We start from the raw sequence: 16,314 nt of genomic DNA, 5'->3' as shown, positions 1-16,314 counted from the left end.
AAATTGACCACCTGAGGACACGAGGAGACAGCACTTGGGGGGGGCTGCTTTTCAGGGGCAAACAAGCCAAGCAACGGCTTGTGGTCAGTCACCACGGTGAAGGGCCGCCCGTACAAGAAATCATGGAATTTTTTTACTCCCTTCACGATTGCCAGACCCTCCTTGTCGATTTGCGAGTAGTTCCGCTCGGTTGCGTTGAGTGTCTGGGAAAAGTATGCCACTGGTACCTCTCTTCCATCCGGGAGTTGGTGTCCCAGGACAGCGCCAATTCCATAGGGCGAGGTGTCGCATGCTAGCACCACCGGCAGCCTCTCATCGAAGTGTGCCAAGACCGAGTTTGAGACAAGCAATTCCTTGACTGCCTGGAATGCGGCCTCCTGGCGCTGGCCCCACACCCAAGGGGCCCGCTTGTCCAGGAGTCTGTGTAGGGGCTCCGCTACCGCCGCCTTGTGGGGAAGGAAGGAATGGTAAAAGTTCAATACTCCCAAGAAGGCCTGAAGTTCAGTCTTGTTCTTGGGCGCTGGGGCATCACAAATGGCCCGTACCTTGTCCCCAGTCAGGTGGACCCCTTCTGCGTCCACCATAAATCCCAGAAAGTCCACCTGAGGCACTCCTAGTAGACATTTTTCCTGCTTCACCTTGAGACCCGCCGTCTGGAAACGGTGCAGAATGGTGCGGAGGCGGTCCTCAAACTCCTCTGGTGTGGGCCCGGCAATCAACACATCATCGAAGAAGGGGGTGACGCCAGGAATCCCTTTAAGGAGCGAGTCCATTAGATTCTGGAATATGCCTGGTGCCACACTGACACCGAATTGCAGCCGCTTTACCTTGAACGCTCCTCTGTGCGTCACAATCGTCTGTGCCTCTGCTGTGGCCTCATCTACTGGCAGCTGTTGATATGCTTGGGCCAAGTCCAGCTTGCCAAAAATTTTCGACCCAGCCAGGGTGGCAAGGACATGGCTGACCACTGGCACTGGGTATGCATGGGCCGTGAGGGCCTTGTTTATGGTACATTTGTAGTCTGCACAGATGCGGACCGAACCATTAGGCTTGACGGGTGTGACGATTGGGGTTTCCCAGGGGGCATTATGCACTGGCTCCAGCACTCCTTGCTCCACGAGCCGGTCCAATTCCTTGTCTATACGTGGTTTCAGGGCGAACGGGACCCGGCGGGCCTTGAGCCTGACCGGTCGTACTGCGGGGTCAAGCTGTAGAGCAATGGGGGGGGGCCCGTATACTGTCCCAATTTCCCATCGAAACCCCCCGGAAATTCCTTGCATATGGCGTCCACGTCCACTTGTAAGCTAGTGTGGTTCACCCCGGTGACGGCTAGCCCCAGTGGTCCAAACCATGCCAATCCCAGTAAGCTAATGTAGGGGCCCTTGACCAGAAGCAAGTCCAGTTGCCGCGTCCGCCCTCGGTATTGCACCCTGAAGGTCCCCACCCCCATTGTGGGGACCTTACGTTTCTGGAAGTCCCGGAGGGTGAATGGGGCCGGCCTGAGTTTGGGACCCCCTGTAGGACACAGTTTTCTTAAGGTCTTTGCCGAGATTATGGATAGAGTTGAACCCGTGTCAAGCTCCATGCAGCATGGGGCCCCCTCTATCTGTACCTCGACATAAATTTTCTCTATGTTGGGGTGGGGCAGCTGGTATACCTGGAAGTCCGTGAGCTCCGTCGAGTTGCCTTGGTGTGTTGGGTCCCGGGACCTGGGGCTCTTGGATTAGTCATCTGATGCCTGGCGTCGGGTGGGCCGAGCCCGACACACCCGGGCGATGTGTCCCGATTTTCTGCACTGCCTGCACTCTGCGTTGCAGAAACGGCAGGTCCTCCTCTCGTGACTTTCTCCACAGCTTGCGCAGTTCCCTCCTTCTCGTCGAGGCAGCTGTGGTATGTGGGCTGCTTGAGTGCGCTGCTGTACTCGGTGCACCTCCTCCCTGTCGGATCCTGAGTCGTCGGTGAGGTCTTCGTGGTGGACCCTCGGTTGGGATGGCAGGCTCGGCCGTGCCTCTTGCATCGACCTCTCGGCAGCTTCCGTTGCCAGGGCCTCCTCCAGAGCGACCTGGAACGTTAGGTTCTTCTTAGCGTAGAGGCGTGGTTGCAGCTTCTCATCCTTCAGGCCACCGACGAGGCGGTCACAAAGCATGTTCTCCAGCTCTGAGAAGTTGCAGAACCGGGCGGCTTGGCGGAGAGAGGTCACAAACCCAGTTATGGTTTCCCCAGGGGCTTGCCGCTTTGCGTAGAAGGCATTTCGACGAGCCACCACTGAGGGCTGCGGCGAAAAGTGCCCCTTCAGCTGTTCCATTATTGTTTTGTATGGAACAGTAGCGACGTCTTCAGGCGCAAGGAGAACCCGGGCGATTTCAAACGTCTCCTCTCCGCAGATGCTGAAGAATATCGCCCTCTTCTTGGCGTCTTCTTCATCGGTGACCCCTTTGGCTTCTAGGAGGAAGGTGAAACGGGAGGCATACGCTTCCCAGTCTCCAGATGCTGGGTTGAATGGCGAGAAGCTGTTGTTGGTTGGCATTCTGAGTTCCTTGTGTCCCGGAGCTGAAGCCTGGATACACGGTGCGAGGCAGCGGTGCGGCAGGTGGCGGTGCTGCGGTGCTGTGTGTGGCAGTCAGCTCAGCGGGATCCCACCTTCGTCGCCAGTGAAATATACTCAGAGTCGCAAAGTGATTTCATGCTCTTTATTCAGCTCATAGTGGTGAGGAGGAATGAATGAATGTCCCCTCAAAGTACCTGCTTTATATACATTATTTACACAATGGGCTGCACATGATTGGCTAATTCCGGAATTCTACTGTAAGCTAATCAGGTTGTGGATTCACTTCTATCTGGAGCATGATTGGGTAGTTCCTGCCAACCAATCATACTGCTGCATTGTTCTAGGACCAATCAGAGCGCTGCATTCTGAATCCTATTGTTCTAGGACCAATCAGACTGCTGCCTTTTGGATCCTATTGTACTAGGACCAATCAGACTGCTGCCTTTTGGATCCTATTCAACTCAGTACATAACAGAAATTTTGAGGTAGCACTTGCTTTTATGCAATGTCATCTAACTTCCCCTCAAACAAATCAGATCAAATGCTCAGTTAAATAGCTGATGTTGTCTAGTCTCCCTGCAAAAAAAAATCAGGACGAATGTGCAGTAAACATTCCGGAAGCACCTAGAGTCTCTCGGGCAAAATGTTACTCAAATATTGTGGGAAGGAACCATAAACAAGCTGAAAGGATTTTATTCTTGTAACATAAAAACTGTCTGTTAGAGTTATCAAAATAATAATAATAATAATAATAATAATAATAATAATAATGATGATGATGATGATGATGTTTTATTTATATGCTCCAGCCACTCTGGATGACCTCCAGCAAAATATAAAAACACCATAAAACATGAAACATTATAAACCTCCCCATACAGGGCTGCCTTCAGCTGTCTTCTAAAAGTCGTATAGTTATTAATCTCCTTGGCATCTGATGGGAGGGCGTTTCACAGGGCGGGTGCCACTACTGAGAAGGCCCTCTGCCTGCTTCCCTGTAACCTCAATTCTTGCAGGGAGGGGACCACTGCTCCATATGCACTGAATTAAATGAAAACATGTCTGTAGGATAAAAACCAAACATGCAGGTGTCTTTACTTCTTTATTTACTATGCATTCATGCCACATAGGTATGTTTATTGCAGCTACAATATGAAGACTCAGAAATGTGGAATTTAATAAGTACTTCAAAGTACAGTACTTGTGGGTTATGGGATATTAACTCAATAACAACAACCAACTGCTGGCTTTTCCTGCATCTTTATGTGTTGTGTGTGGAATTTAAAGTTTTGGTATTAAGTATATTATCCTTTGAGCAAGCTGTCTCTTAGACAATCTACATTTTAATCCATTATCTGTTACGTTAAAGGTAAAGGGACCCCTGACCATCAGGTCCAGTCGTGACCGACTCTGGGGTTGCGGTGCTCATCTCGCTTTACTGGCTGAGGGAGCCAGTGTACAGCTTCCGGGTCATGCGGCCAGCATGACTAAGCTGCTCCTGGCAAACCAGAGCAGCGCACGGAAACGCCGTTTACCTTCCTGCCGGAGCGGTACCTATTTATCTACTTGCACTTTGACGTGCTTTCGAACTGCTAGGTTGGCAGGAGCAGGGACCGAGCAACAGGAGCTCACCCGTCACGGGGATCCGAACCGCCGACCTTCTGATCGGCAAGTCCTAGGCTCTGTGGTTTAACCCACAGCGCCACCCCCGTCCCTCATCTATTACATTACCTTTCTATAAAACAGAAGATATAGTAGCTGTTCTCACAAGAGTGGTTGGCATTCCCTACTTGTCTGTCATGGCAGCAGCATAATCCCACTTGCCCCACTTCAGTTTTTTAAAGAAATCACACATGTAAAGAGTTGGAATGCAAATGCTAGCTGCCATACATAGGCCGGCCCTAAAGTATTTTTTGCATCCATAAATCATGAATATAAATTCCTCTTCTTGGTCATTAAAGCTGCCTTTCTAACTAGGACATGCAAATGCTATTTATAAAGAATCCCATCTCCTCTGTAAATACTGTGGGAAGAGATCTGACATAGCTGGCAATAATAAGTGCTTTGGAGCCAAACACAGCTAAATATTGAAAAATAATTTGTTTCCTGAATTTTTTCAGTCTTTAAAAAATGGTTTGGGCTGCAGTTTTCAGACTATACTGACAAATAATCTCAAGAACAGACTCTGAAAGGCAAAATAACTGATATAGGTTAACATTACTCTGAAAGTCAGTTATACAGTAATATATCTAATATATAAATACAATATAATAATCATGCTGGAATGCTACCACTTAATTAAATATACATTATAATTCATAGCTGTCAAGTGTCCCTTATTTGAAGGGACAGTCCCTTATTCCAGCGCCATGTCCCGCTGCAGTTCCTTATTGATAGATGTCCCTTAAATGTCCCTTAAATGATGTCCCTTAAATTTCAAAGGAAGCAGCTCCTCTCCCTCCCTCCCTGCCGGCCAGGGAGGAAGGAGGCTCCAACTGTGTTGCTTGGCTGTGTTGGTCACCCAATAAGAAGTCTAAGAACAACTGGGGGTGGTGGAGCTTGCATGCCTTGTGTGTGGCTAGTTAATGCAAGCTGAGGAGGTTTTTGAATGCTGGATGCCATTTTGTTGCACGTGCTGCTGCAAACTTTGCAGTGCAAAGCCAGGCCGGGGAGCCATCTTAAGTTGAGGCTGCATAGGCCTTGTGGTGCATGTGATTCAGATTCTAGTCAGTTGAACCTCTGGTTACAAAGTTGGTTGGACAGTGTTCTCGAAGCTACCAGCAGGAGGACTGCAGACTGCAGGAGGACAGGAAGACTGGAGTGCCTGGAACAGGTGAGGCTGCAGGTTCTTATTTTGGCTGCTGGTCCCTTATTTTCAAGGCTGCTGGTCATAGAATCATAGAATCATAGAGTTGGAAGAGACCACAAGGGCCATCGAGTCCAATCCCCTGTCCCTTATTTTCAAATCTGTAAGTTGACAGCTATGTATAATTACTGTAAGAATAAAGTCTAAATAACAATGTAATGAATGAATAATGAATTGCAAAATAAAGTTGGACAGAATTCTTCAATGCTCTTGGTGCACCTTTTATTATGCTAAACTCAGTCATCTTGATGATTCGATAAAATAGCAGCTTGGTAATTATGTCTTTGAGTAATCCCGTATCTAGGGAAGTCAATTGTCAATGGAAGTACTCAACTTTATTTTGAGTATCTAAATTTGTTGATCTGCAGCCAAATCGTTGACTACCTGATTCAAATCCTATGTAAACTTCAGCCTGTCCTTATTTCTTCTAAGCCCCCTTGCTCTTTCCTTTAAAAAGCACACAATCAGAGTTTGGGGTCTCCTTAAAGATTAAGGAATTCATTAGAGCAAAAGGTTTCTTGGAGCATGGTCCACTTCATCAGAGGTATGAAGTGTTAATTTAAATGATAGACAGATAGACATGGTGGTGCTGGGGTTCTAAACACATGCCATCTGAATAGGGGGCTTCATTGGCAATTCAGGTTCACCTGATCTGAGGAATCATAGAATCATAGAGTTGGAAGTGACCACAAGGGCCATCGAGTCCAACCCCCTGCCAAGCAGGAAACACCATCGGAGCACTCCTGACATATGGTTGTCAAGCCTTTGCTTAAAGACCTCCAAAGAAGGAGACTCCACCACACTCCTTGGCAGCAAATTCCACTGTCAAACAGCTCTTACTGTCAGGAAGTTCTTCCTAATGTTTAGGTGGAATCTTCTTTCTTGTAGTTTGGATCCATTGCTCCGTGTCCGCTTCTCTGGAGCAGCAGAAAACAACCTTTCTCCCTCCTCTGTGTGACATCCTTTTATATATTTGAACATGGCTATCATATCACCCCTTAACCTCCTCTTCTCCAGGCTAAACATGCCCAGCTCCCTTAGCCGTTCCTCATAAGGCATCGTTTCCAGGCCTTTGACCATTTTGGTTGCCCTCCTCTGGACACGTTCCAGTTTGTCAGTGTCCTTCTTGAACTGTGGTGCCCAGAACTGGACACAGTACTCCAGGTGAGGTCTGACCGGAGCAGAATACAGTGGCACTATTACTTCCCTTGATCTAGATGCTATACTCCTATTGATGCAGCCCAGAATTGCATTGGCTTTTTTAGCTGCCGCGTCACACTGTTGGCTCATGTCAAGTTTGTAGTCAACCAAGACTCCTAGATCCTTTTCACATGTACTGCTCTCAAGCCAGGTGTCACCCATCTTGTATTTGTGCCTCTCAATTTTTTTTGCCCAAGTGCAATACTTTACATTTCTCCCTGTTAAAATTCATCTTGTTTGTTTTGGCCCAGTTCTCCAATCTGTCAAGGTTGTTTTGAAGTGTGATCCTGTCCTCTGGGGTGTTAGCCACCCCTCCCAGTTTGGTGTCATCTGCAAATTTGATCAGGATGCCCTTGAGTCCATCATCCAAGTCGTTGATAAAGATGTTGAATAAGACCGGGCCCAAGACAGAACCCTGTGGCACCCCACTAGTCACTCTTCTCCAGGATGAAGAGGAACCATTGATGAGCACCCTTTGGGTTCGGTCAGTCAGCCAGTTACAAATCCACTGAGTGGTAGCATAGTCAAGACCACATTTTACCAGCTTCTTTACAAGAATATCATGGGGCACCTTGTCAAATGCCTTGCTGAAATCAAGGTAGGCTACATCCACTGCGTTCCCTTCATCTACCAGGCTTGTAATTCTGTCAAAAAACGAGATCAGGTTAGTTTGACATGACTTATTTTTCAGAAATCCATGCTGATTATTGGTGATCACAGCATTCCTTTCTAGGTGCTCACAGACTGTTTGCTTAATGATCTGCTCCAGAATCTTCCCTGGTATTGATGTCAGACTGACTGGGCGGTAATTATTTGGGTCCTCTCTTTTCCCCTTTTTGAAAATAGGGACAACATTTGCCCTCCTCCAGTCTGCCGGGACTTCGCCTGTTCTCCAGGAATTCTCAAAGATGACTGCCAGTGGTTCTGAGACCACATCTGCCAGTTCTTTTAATACTCTTGGATGCAGTTCATCTGGCCCTGGAGACTTGAATACATCTAGACTAGCCAAGTATTCTTGTACTATCTCCCTAGTTATTCTGGGCTGTGTTTCCTCTGCTGAATCATTTGCTCCAAATTCTTCAGGTCGGGCATTGTTTTCTTTATCGGAGAAGACTGAGGCAAAGAAGGCATTGAGGAGTTCAGCCCTTTCTGTGTCCCCTGTTTGCATTTCACCATCTTCTCCTCTGAGTGACCCCACTGTTTCTTTGTTCTTCCTTTGGCTACGAACATACCCATAAAAGCCTTTTTTGTTGCTTTTAACCTCTCTAGCAAGCCTGAGTTCATTCTGTGCTTTAGCTTTTCTGACTTTGTGTCTACACGTGCTGGCTATTTGTTTGAATTCCTCTTGGGTGGTTTCCCCCCTTTTCCATTTTTTGTACACATCCTTTTTAAATCTTAACTCAGTTAAAAGTTCTTTAGATAGCCACCCTGGCTTCTTTAGGCACCTTCCATGTTTCCGCCTCATTGGTATTGCCTGAAGTTGTGCTTTTACTATCTCCCTCTTAACAAACTCCCAGCCATCATGAACTCCCTTTCCTTTTAGTATTACTGTCCATGGGATCTCACCCAGCACTTCCCTAAGTTTTATGAAGTCGGCTTTCTTAAAGTCAAGAAATTGAGTCCTAGTATGCTTGGCTGCTCCTTTCCGCTGTATAGTAAACTTCAGAAGAGCATGATCACTCGCGCCTAATGATCCTTCCACTTCTACCCCACTAACCAGGTCATCAACATTGGTTAAGACCAGATCTAAAATGGCTGTTCCTCTTGTTTCTTCTCCCACTTTCTGGACAATGAAGTTGTCTGCAAGGCCAGTGAGGAATCTGTTTGACCTTATGCTCTTGGCTGAGTTTGACATCCAACAAATATCCGGGTAATTGAAGTCCCCCATTACTACTATCTCCCTTTTGCATGCTTGGCCATCTGTTCCAGGAAGGCATCATCTATGTCCTCCGTTTGGCTTGGGGATCTATAGTAAACTCCCACAATGAGGTCTCTGTTATTCTTCTCTCCCTTAATTTTAACCCAAATGCTCTCACTTTGGCTTTGAGGTTCTAAATCTTGGATCTCTTCACAGGTATACACATCCCTGACATATAACGCCACTCCTCCTCCTTTCTTGTCTGGTCTGTTTCTCTGAAATAGATTGTATCCCTCCATTATTACATTCCAATCGTGGGACTTTTCCCACCAGGTTTCAGTGATGCCTATTATGTCATATTTAGTTTGTTGTACCAAGAGCTCAAGCTCATCTTGTTTATTTCCCATGCTTTGCGCATTAGTGTACAGACATTGAAGTCCATTAATCATTCCCCCGTGTCTCTTATTTAAGGATTTTTTCCTCCCACCACTAGGTCTGCGTGCTGTTTGCTCCATTTGGTCTATGACATTTAGATGATCATCTTCATCAATTGATAGACTCCTACCTTCAGGAGCACTGTCTCCCTCCCCCACATTAGTCAGTTTAAAGCCCTCTTGATGAGGTTTCTGAGATTTTTTGCAAAAACATTCCTCCCAACCATTGTGAGGTGCAGCCCATCGCTTGCCAGAAGTCCATCTTCAAGAAACTGCAGTCCGTGATCTAAGAATCCAAACCGTTCCTGTTTACACCATTTGCGAAGCCAGCTGTTCACTTCCACTATTTTTTGCTCTCTCCCTGGGCCACGTCGTTCAACTGGGAGGACAGATGAGATGACAATTTGTGCATTTAATTGCTTCAATTTCCTGCCCAGAGCCTCGTAGTCTCTTTTGATCTTCTGGAGGCTATTGCTTGCAGTGTCATTGGTTCCCACATGAACCAAGAGGAAGGGGTATTTGTCAGTGGGTTTTATGATTCCTTGCAGTCGTTCAGTTACATCTTGGATCTTAGCCCCGGGGAGACAGCACACTTCCCGAGACATCTTGTCAGGCCCACAGATCACTGCTTCTGTTCCCCTCAGTAGGGAATCCCCTATCACCACTACACGCCCCCTCTTAGGTTTGGTCGGGGTTCTTCCGTGAGCTGTCCGTTCCAAGGTCGCCTGCACATTCCCTGAGGATCCAGATCTCAATCAAGGGTGGGTGGGTGAAACCCACATCTTCAGAAATCCCATTGGGAATGGGAAACCCAAATGGCATTCATGGAATTTAGGGGAATTTTAGTCCCTACAAACCTGCTTCCCCAAAATATTGAACTTTTTGTTATAGGAAACTGTACTCTAAAATGTGGGATATCACTTGCTTTGATGCAACACCATCTAACCTGCCAGCAAACAAATGAGAATGACTGCTCATTAAATAGCAGTCTAATCTCTCTGCAAACAAATCAGGATGAATGCTTAATAAACAGATCAGCAGGAAGAGCCCTAAGTCCAGCATGCTAAATGAATGGACTGGCTGGATGCAGAGGAGTGGTGGAAGGGCACCAACTGGGGAATCCCAAGGGAACCCTCAGGGATTGATGGTGGAAAGACAATGAGTGGTTACAGGGAGAAGACTGGGAAGAGAAGGAGTTGGAAGCAGAAGAGGTCACTAGGTTTAGAGAGCAGGAAGAAGCTGTGGCAGAGAGCAGTTCAGATTCCAAGGCTGAAGCAGAAGCTGGAGAGGACTGGGGCCAAGAGGCAGCCATGAGGTCGGCTGCTGAAGAAGCCCGTGGGGTTCCCCCTCCCATTGTGACCAGCTCCCCACCTCCCACCCTGGTTTCCCAGAACCGGCAGAGGTGGAAGAGGGTAAAGATCAGGCGAAGAAGTCTCAGATTGCTTGGGAAGGACCTGGGAGATGAGGAAATTTAGCTAGTTGTGTGAAGGCGTGGGCCTTTAGTCCCCACAGCTGCCTCATAGGGGCAAGTTCTACCAGGAAGAAATGCTGCGCTCACTAGGCCTGAGCTGTTCTGTTTTTTTGCAAAAAGCATTAACTTCACTGGCACCTTGTGAGTGATTGCTGACCTGCGCCCAACCTTGAGACACTGCTGTGTAGTTCTTTGTAGTATCCCGGAAGCTGAACAAGCCCTCTACCTGCAGCGTATGGAGGGAGGAACTTCAGGAACTGGGGTAAAGAAAAGGGACCACTTTCCCCAGCCCACTCTCTGGAAATCTACCCCTTGCATAGCAGTTTGGTTGTCAGATTTAGGGCTGACAAAAGAGCTATTCCTGAAACTGCCTTCCTCCCTCTGCAAACCTTGAACAGTGCTGCAAAGCTCCAGGTCCAGGCTTGATGAAACCTTGAACAGGAATTTTGCACTATTTTGTTCTAAGCGGTCAGTTTTCCTTTCTTGTATAAGCCGTGTTTGAAGCCAGGTGGGATGCCGCCCACTTCCTGTTGTGTGGCCCTTCTCCTCCTGTTTCTTTTCAATGGATGTAAGACCATCCTGGGATGCTGCCAGAGAGGTTTAGCAAAATGCCACTTGCACTCTTTGTAAAGCTGGGAGAGGCAGGGGAGCTAAGGCAGCTCTTTCTCTGAGGGCTGAAGTGGGAAGCCCCAAGCTCTGCTGGAGGAAGAGAACGAGGCCCATTATGGTAAGTACCTGCCTGCTGATGCCGCCTCTCCAGTCTGGCCTGGGGAATGCTAGAAGACGGACCAAGGTCCTGTCTGGGAATTTTTTTTAAAGAAAAGAAAAGCATGTCATGCCTAATATTAGGCCACATTCTTTTAATGGCAATGATTGATGATACTTGACAGTTATTATTTCAAAGGGTGAATGTACTAGTTTGTGTTTGCTAGCAAGCTTTATTTACATTGTTTACTGTTGAACGGACCACAGACAAGTTGATCTTGCCTAATTTGAAAGGGAACTAATTTAAAATGGATAAAATAAAAATAAGAGGTCCAATGAGGACTGGGCTGTGTGGGTGCATACCTGAGCTATCACCACTGCTAAAAGAGAAAGACTCCATCATTGAACCCTGACTGGCTGTGCAGATACAGTCTTGAAGGATCCTACCATTGCCTGCCCATTGTTCTGGGAGCTGATTGGCAAAGCACATATATATCTTACTGAGAGTAAATGGATGTGTGTGTCTTATTTTAATGCATAAACAAAACGGTGTCCTGAGTATTGAAAGTTTGGGGAACGAAGGCTGTTTGGACTAGTCCTGTCTGCTGGACGGGAGTCCCCAGAGTGATGTAGCCATGGGAGGCCTTTGGCTCATTTTAAGTATGTGCTCAGGGACGCAGGTGGCGCTGTGGGTTAAACCACAGAGCCTAGGGCTTGCCGATCAGAAGGTCGGCGGTTCGAATCCCCGTGATGGGGTGAGCTCCCCGGAAGCTGTACACCAGCTTCCTTGGCCAGTAAAGCGAGATGAATGCCGCAACCCCAGAGTCAGCCATGACCTGACCTAATGGTCAGGGGTCCCTCTACCTTTACGTTTACGCATGTGCCCAGGGGACATCTGATTCCTGCTTCCTCATTCTCACACCCCCTTTTAAAGAGGTTCTCCTGGTTCTTCCAAGGGAATGGGATTGAGATTTGTTTGGTAGTAGTGAATTCTTTTCAGCATTCAGTGCTGGTTTTGGCTTTGATTGGGTGCCAAGTATTTGCTCAAGCCGAAGGAAAATTGGACCAGAGGGGACGGAAAAAAGAATCTGAGGTTCTCAAGCAAGGGAAGTTTACAAGAATAGCTTAGCTTCTAAAAAGGAATAAATCTTCTGAACTTTCCAAACCAGAGTCACTTTGTTTCTTAGGACAATTACATTTCTTGGTCCTTTCCCCCCCAGTCTGGCCAATTTCTGAATATAGTTTTGATTAGGGGGAAGTGGGGCAGATTGATGCAGAAAAATTCAGTCTCATATTTTATGTACCAAAATGAGTCAAATAATTTTAAAAATTGCTTTATCATGGCATAATCAATATTATAATAGCAATCAAAGGAACCATTAAAGTTAGAAGATAATGAGAATTGCACAATATATCCACTGAAGTCAATAAAAAAGTATAAAGAGATGATGTTCAAGATATGCCCTTTGAGAAATTTGGTTTTGGCAACAGCAAAACAACATCCTTGAAATCAACGCTTGCCTTATCTTCTACAATGGGGAAGACAAACATACAAGATCCTGGTTTTTTCCTGAGATATGACACTTGGTAATCGGTCATATTATATTTAAAAATGACTTTGGCCATGTAGTAAAATAAAGTTTTTCTTTTCTTTTCAAATTAAATGAGTAGGAAATCTCCAACATTTATATTTTCAGGATTGGGAACATCAAAATTTATATTCTCATCTTCTGGATCAGATGCAACTTCAAAATCTTCGTCGTTATCATCGTTACTCAATTCCACATATTCATTCCGTCTGGTATTGGAGTCAGATTGTGAATGATGACATCTTTTCTTCTTAGTTTTTTTTTAGTTTCTTTTAAACCCAATAAAACTTGTATAAAGGTAAAGGGACCCCTGACCATTAGGTCTCGCTTTACTGGCTGAGGGATGTGGCGTTTGTCCGCAGACAGTTTTTCCGGGTCATGTGGCCAGCATGACTAAGCCGCTTCTGGTGAACCAGAGCAGCGCACGGAAACACCGTTTACCTTCCCGCCGGAGCGGTACCTATTTATCTACTTGCACTTTGACGTGCTTTGAAACTGCTAGGTGGGCAGAAGCAGGGACCGAGCAACAGGAGCTCACCCCGTCGCAGGGATTTGAACCGCCGACCTTCTGATCGGCAAGTCCTAGGCTCTGTGGTTTAGACCACAGTGCCACCCACAAAACGTATATTGGGGCACTATTGGGGCACTTTTATACGTATCAGTGTGCCCCGTGTCTCAGTGTATCAAAGTGCCCCAACAGACATTTTCAAAAAACTAACAATTATTAATAAAACCACTGAACTTATTTAATTATCATGTATAATCCTGATTACTGAGTGGAATAACTTACCTTTGGTATTTTTAAATCTTAACTAAACGACGTAAAACAGCGTTGGAACACTTTTACATTTCAAGTAATTTTTTCATTGGTCACGCTAAAAACACACCTACTCTTATCAAACACCAACCGCTAACTGGCGGGCGGCGTGGTCGCAACTGTTGTACTCACACATGTATAGACACGTTTTAGTGATGTCGTGACATGAATAACGTTTCTGGATATTGAAATATTGTTGGTGTATCAATGTGCCCCTTGCATCAATGTGCCCCGCCTCCCCTGGTCTTTTCACCTATTTGATGGTTAGCTCAATGGTATTTTGGCAATCAGTCAAGGAAGTCAGGCTTTCTCCAGTTAAACTTTAGGTAATGCCTAAAAATGCTTCATCAGTTTAGCTTAGTTGTTTAACTTTTTTTCTGGCCATAGTTGTTGAGCTTTATGGGGGGGGATGGAGTTTGAAAACTGTTTTTTAGGAAAATTGCCAAAAAAAACAACACTTCCAAAATGGGTTGCCATATGCCTGGGTTTTCCGGGATGTTTTAGCCGGTTTCCGGAAATTCCGCCTGGACGCCATTTTCAAAGGAAATTCGGACATATGGCAGGCCAAGTGTTCAAGATGTTTCATGTGCTTTACATGTGAAGTTTTACACATTTCTAATCCCTACAGCAGCTGTAAGGCAAATCCCCCTGTTCTGGTGTGCTGAGGTTGAGAGAGAGAGGCTTGCCACTGGTGGGTCCACTGGTGGGTTCATGGCAGTGATTAGATCTGAACTTCCTGGCCGCCCTGAGACCTCTGGGTATAGGGCGGCATATAAATTTAATAAATAAGATAAATAAATAAATATTTAAATTGTGATTTAGAATGGCCCTCTAAACACCCATCTAGCTGTCCATCACCAGGCAATTATCCAGCTTTAACTTCAGTTATAGAAATACTCTGTGAAATGCTGAGTTTAAATACCACAACTTGTTAATGTAGAGAGAAAGATAGATGCCTGGGCAAATAGGGTTTTATTGGGAGAGAAATAAATACTGGGGCTCAGCTGGGCAAATGCCTTGGGTTAGAAAACACTCAGTGCAACTGTTTCATTGGAGGAAAACCCTGCTGGCCTTCAAAGTAGAATTTCTGGCCTCTGGCAAAAGACCAGGATCCTCTCAAGAGATTAGTGTTGAATGACAATCTGGATTACCAAATTATAGTTGGTATTTACTTGTCCGTGTGCAGCTCCCAGTGATGATGTGGGCCCTTATCTGGGATGAGGAAAAACATCTGTGATTTCTAAAATTACATTCCTGGTTAGGACCGGGGCTAGGAGTAACGCAGGCAGTTAAACAAAATATAGAGGAGAGGTAAACACCCTATAAACTACTGTAAAAATGCTGTTGGCATCTGTCTCAAGAGACAATGAGGACACCTCCGGGAGTAAAGTCAGATCACTACATGAGCAGCTCCGAAGTGCCCTCCCCCCGGGACGCAAGCATGCAGGTCCTGGGCTGCCCAGACAACAAGATCCCCCTGGGAATGTGTACAATGGATCTTGGGCAGATCTTGAAGCAGGTGGTGAGATGGACCGAACAAAGACACAGCCTGAGGGTTCCTGAAAAGAAGCCTGGAGAAGGAGCAATTGGAGGTCATGGATGGGAAGTTATTATATGAAATAGGTTTATTGGGAGAGAAATTCTGTCTGAAAGCAGGCTTGATACCACACACAGATACCTGAAACAACACAATAAGGTCCCAGCCAGGATGGCCTTGGCGGGTAAATCTGGGTTGCTGTTTCTGAATTATATGTTCAATGTGGCTAGTTGTATTTGGATGTTAAAATTACAGATATTATTATTATTATTATTATTATTATTAATAATAATAATAAAATGCCTGTTTGTCTTTCTTGTCTCTCCATGAATCTGTATGTGTTTCACCCCCTGGAATGCCTTTGGGACAGAGAGAGCAGCTGTTGGTGTCTTTCCCTGTCCTCCCCCCCATCTCTCTTTTTCTCCTTCTTCTCCTATGATATTGTAAAATGGCTGGGCAGGGACTCTCATTTTTTGAAAAAGTTCAGCATATGTGAAAATGTATAAACTTTATAAATGATAAGTAGTAATAATAGGTAAGTAAATAAAATCTGCAGTCCAGACCTGGTGTCATCTTCAACCTCTTCTTTGGTCCCATCTGAACATTAATTTTAAAGCAGTGCTATGCCACTTTAAACAGCCATGTCTCCCCCTCCCCAAAGAATTTTGGGAAGTGTGGCTTGTTCTGGGTGCTGAACGTTGTTAGGAACCCCCTAGAGCTACAACGGCAGAGCAGTTTAACAACCAGTCCCTTTTTGCAGGGAACTTTCGCTCTGTGAGGGGGCTAGGGGTCTCCTAACAACTCACAGTACCCAGAATAAGCTACAGTTTCCAGGATGCCTTGAGGTCACAGTGCAGATGGAGCCTTCCATCCACCCCCCCTTGATAAACGGGCTTTCAAATCATGGTCACCCAAACGCCTTCCCTTTCCAGCCGTGTTTTGCTTAGCTTTGTAGCAGCCAAAGGGGCATAAGCACATGGTGCAGATGAATTGCTTTCTTGCAAATAAGCCTGGCTGGGAAAGCAATCTCCATTGTTGGGCCAGATTTTCTTCTTGCAACACCTGCTTAAATCACACTGAAACACATTCAAGTCAAAGGCCTTTTACATCTTGGGAGATGAAACTGTTGGCAGGGTCATTTGGAAAAAGAAAGAAAGAGAACAAGTTGTGAAGCAAGAGCATCTCTGTAGGTCTGCTGTACGTTCTCTCTTGATGTCGTTTTGCTGTAATAGAAACCCGTAACAAATCATTGTCTGGCATCATGGGCGCTTGATGAATAACTGGAGATG

This window comes from Podarcis raffonei, chromosome 10 (genome assembly GCF_027172205.1).
Source record: "Podarcis raffonei isolate rPodRaf1 chromosome 10, rPodRaf1.pri, whole genome shotgun sequence".
NCBI lineage: Eukaryota > Metazoa > Chordata > Lepidosauria > Squamata > Lacertidae > Podarcis > Podarcis raffonei.
This window is presented reverse-complemented; position numbering follows the sequence as displayed.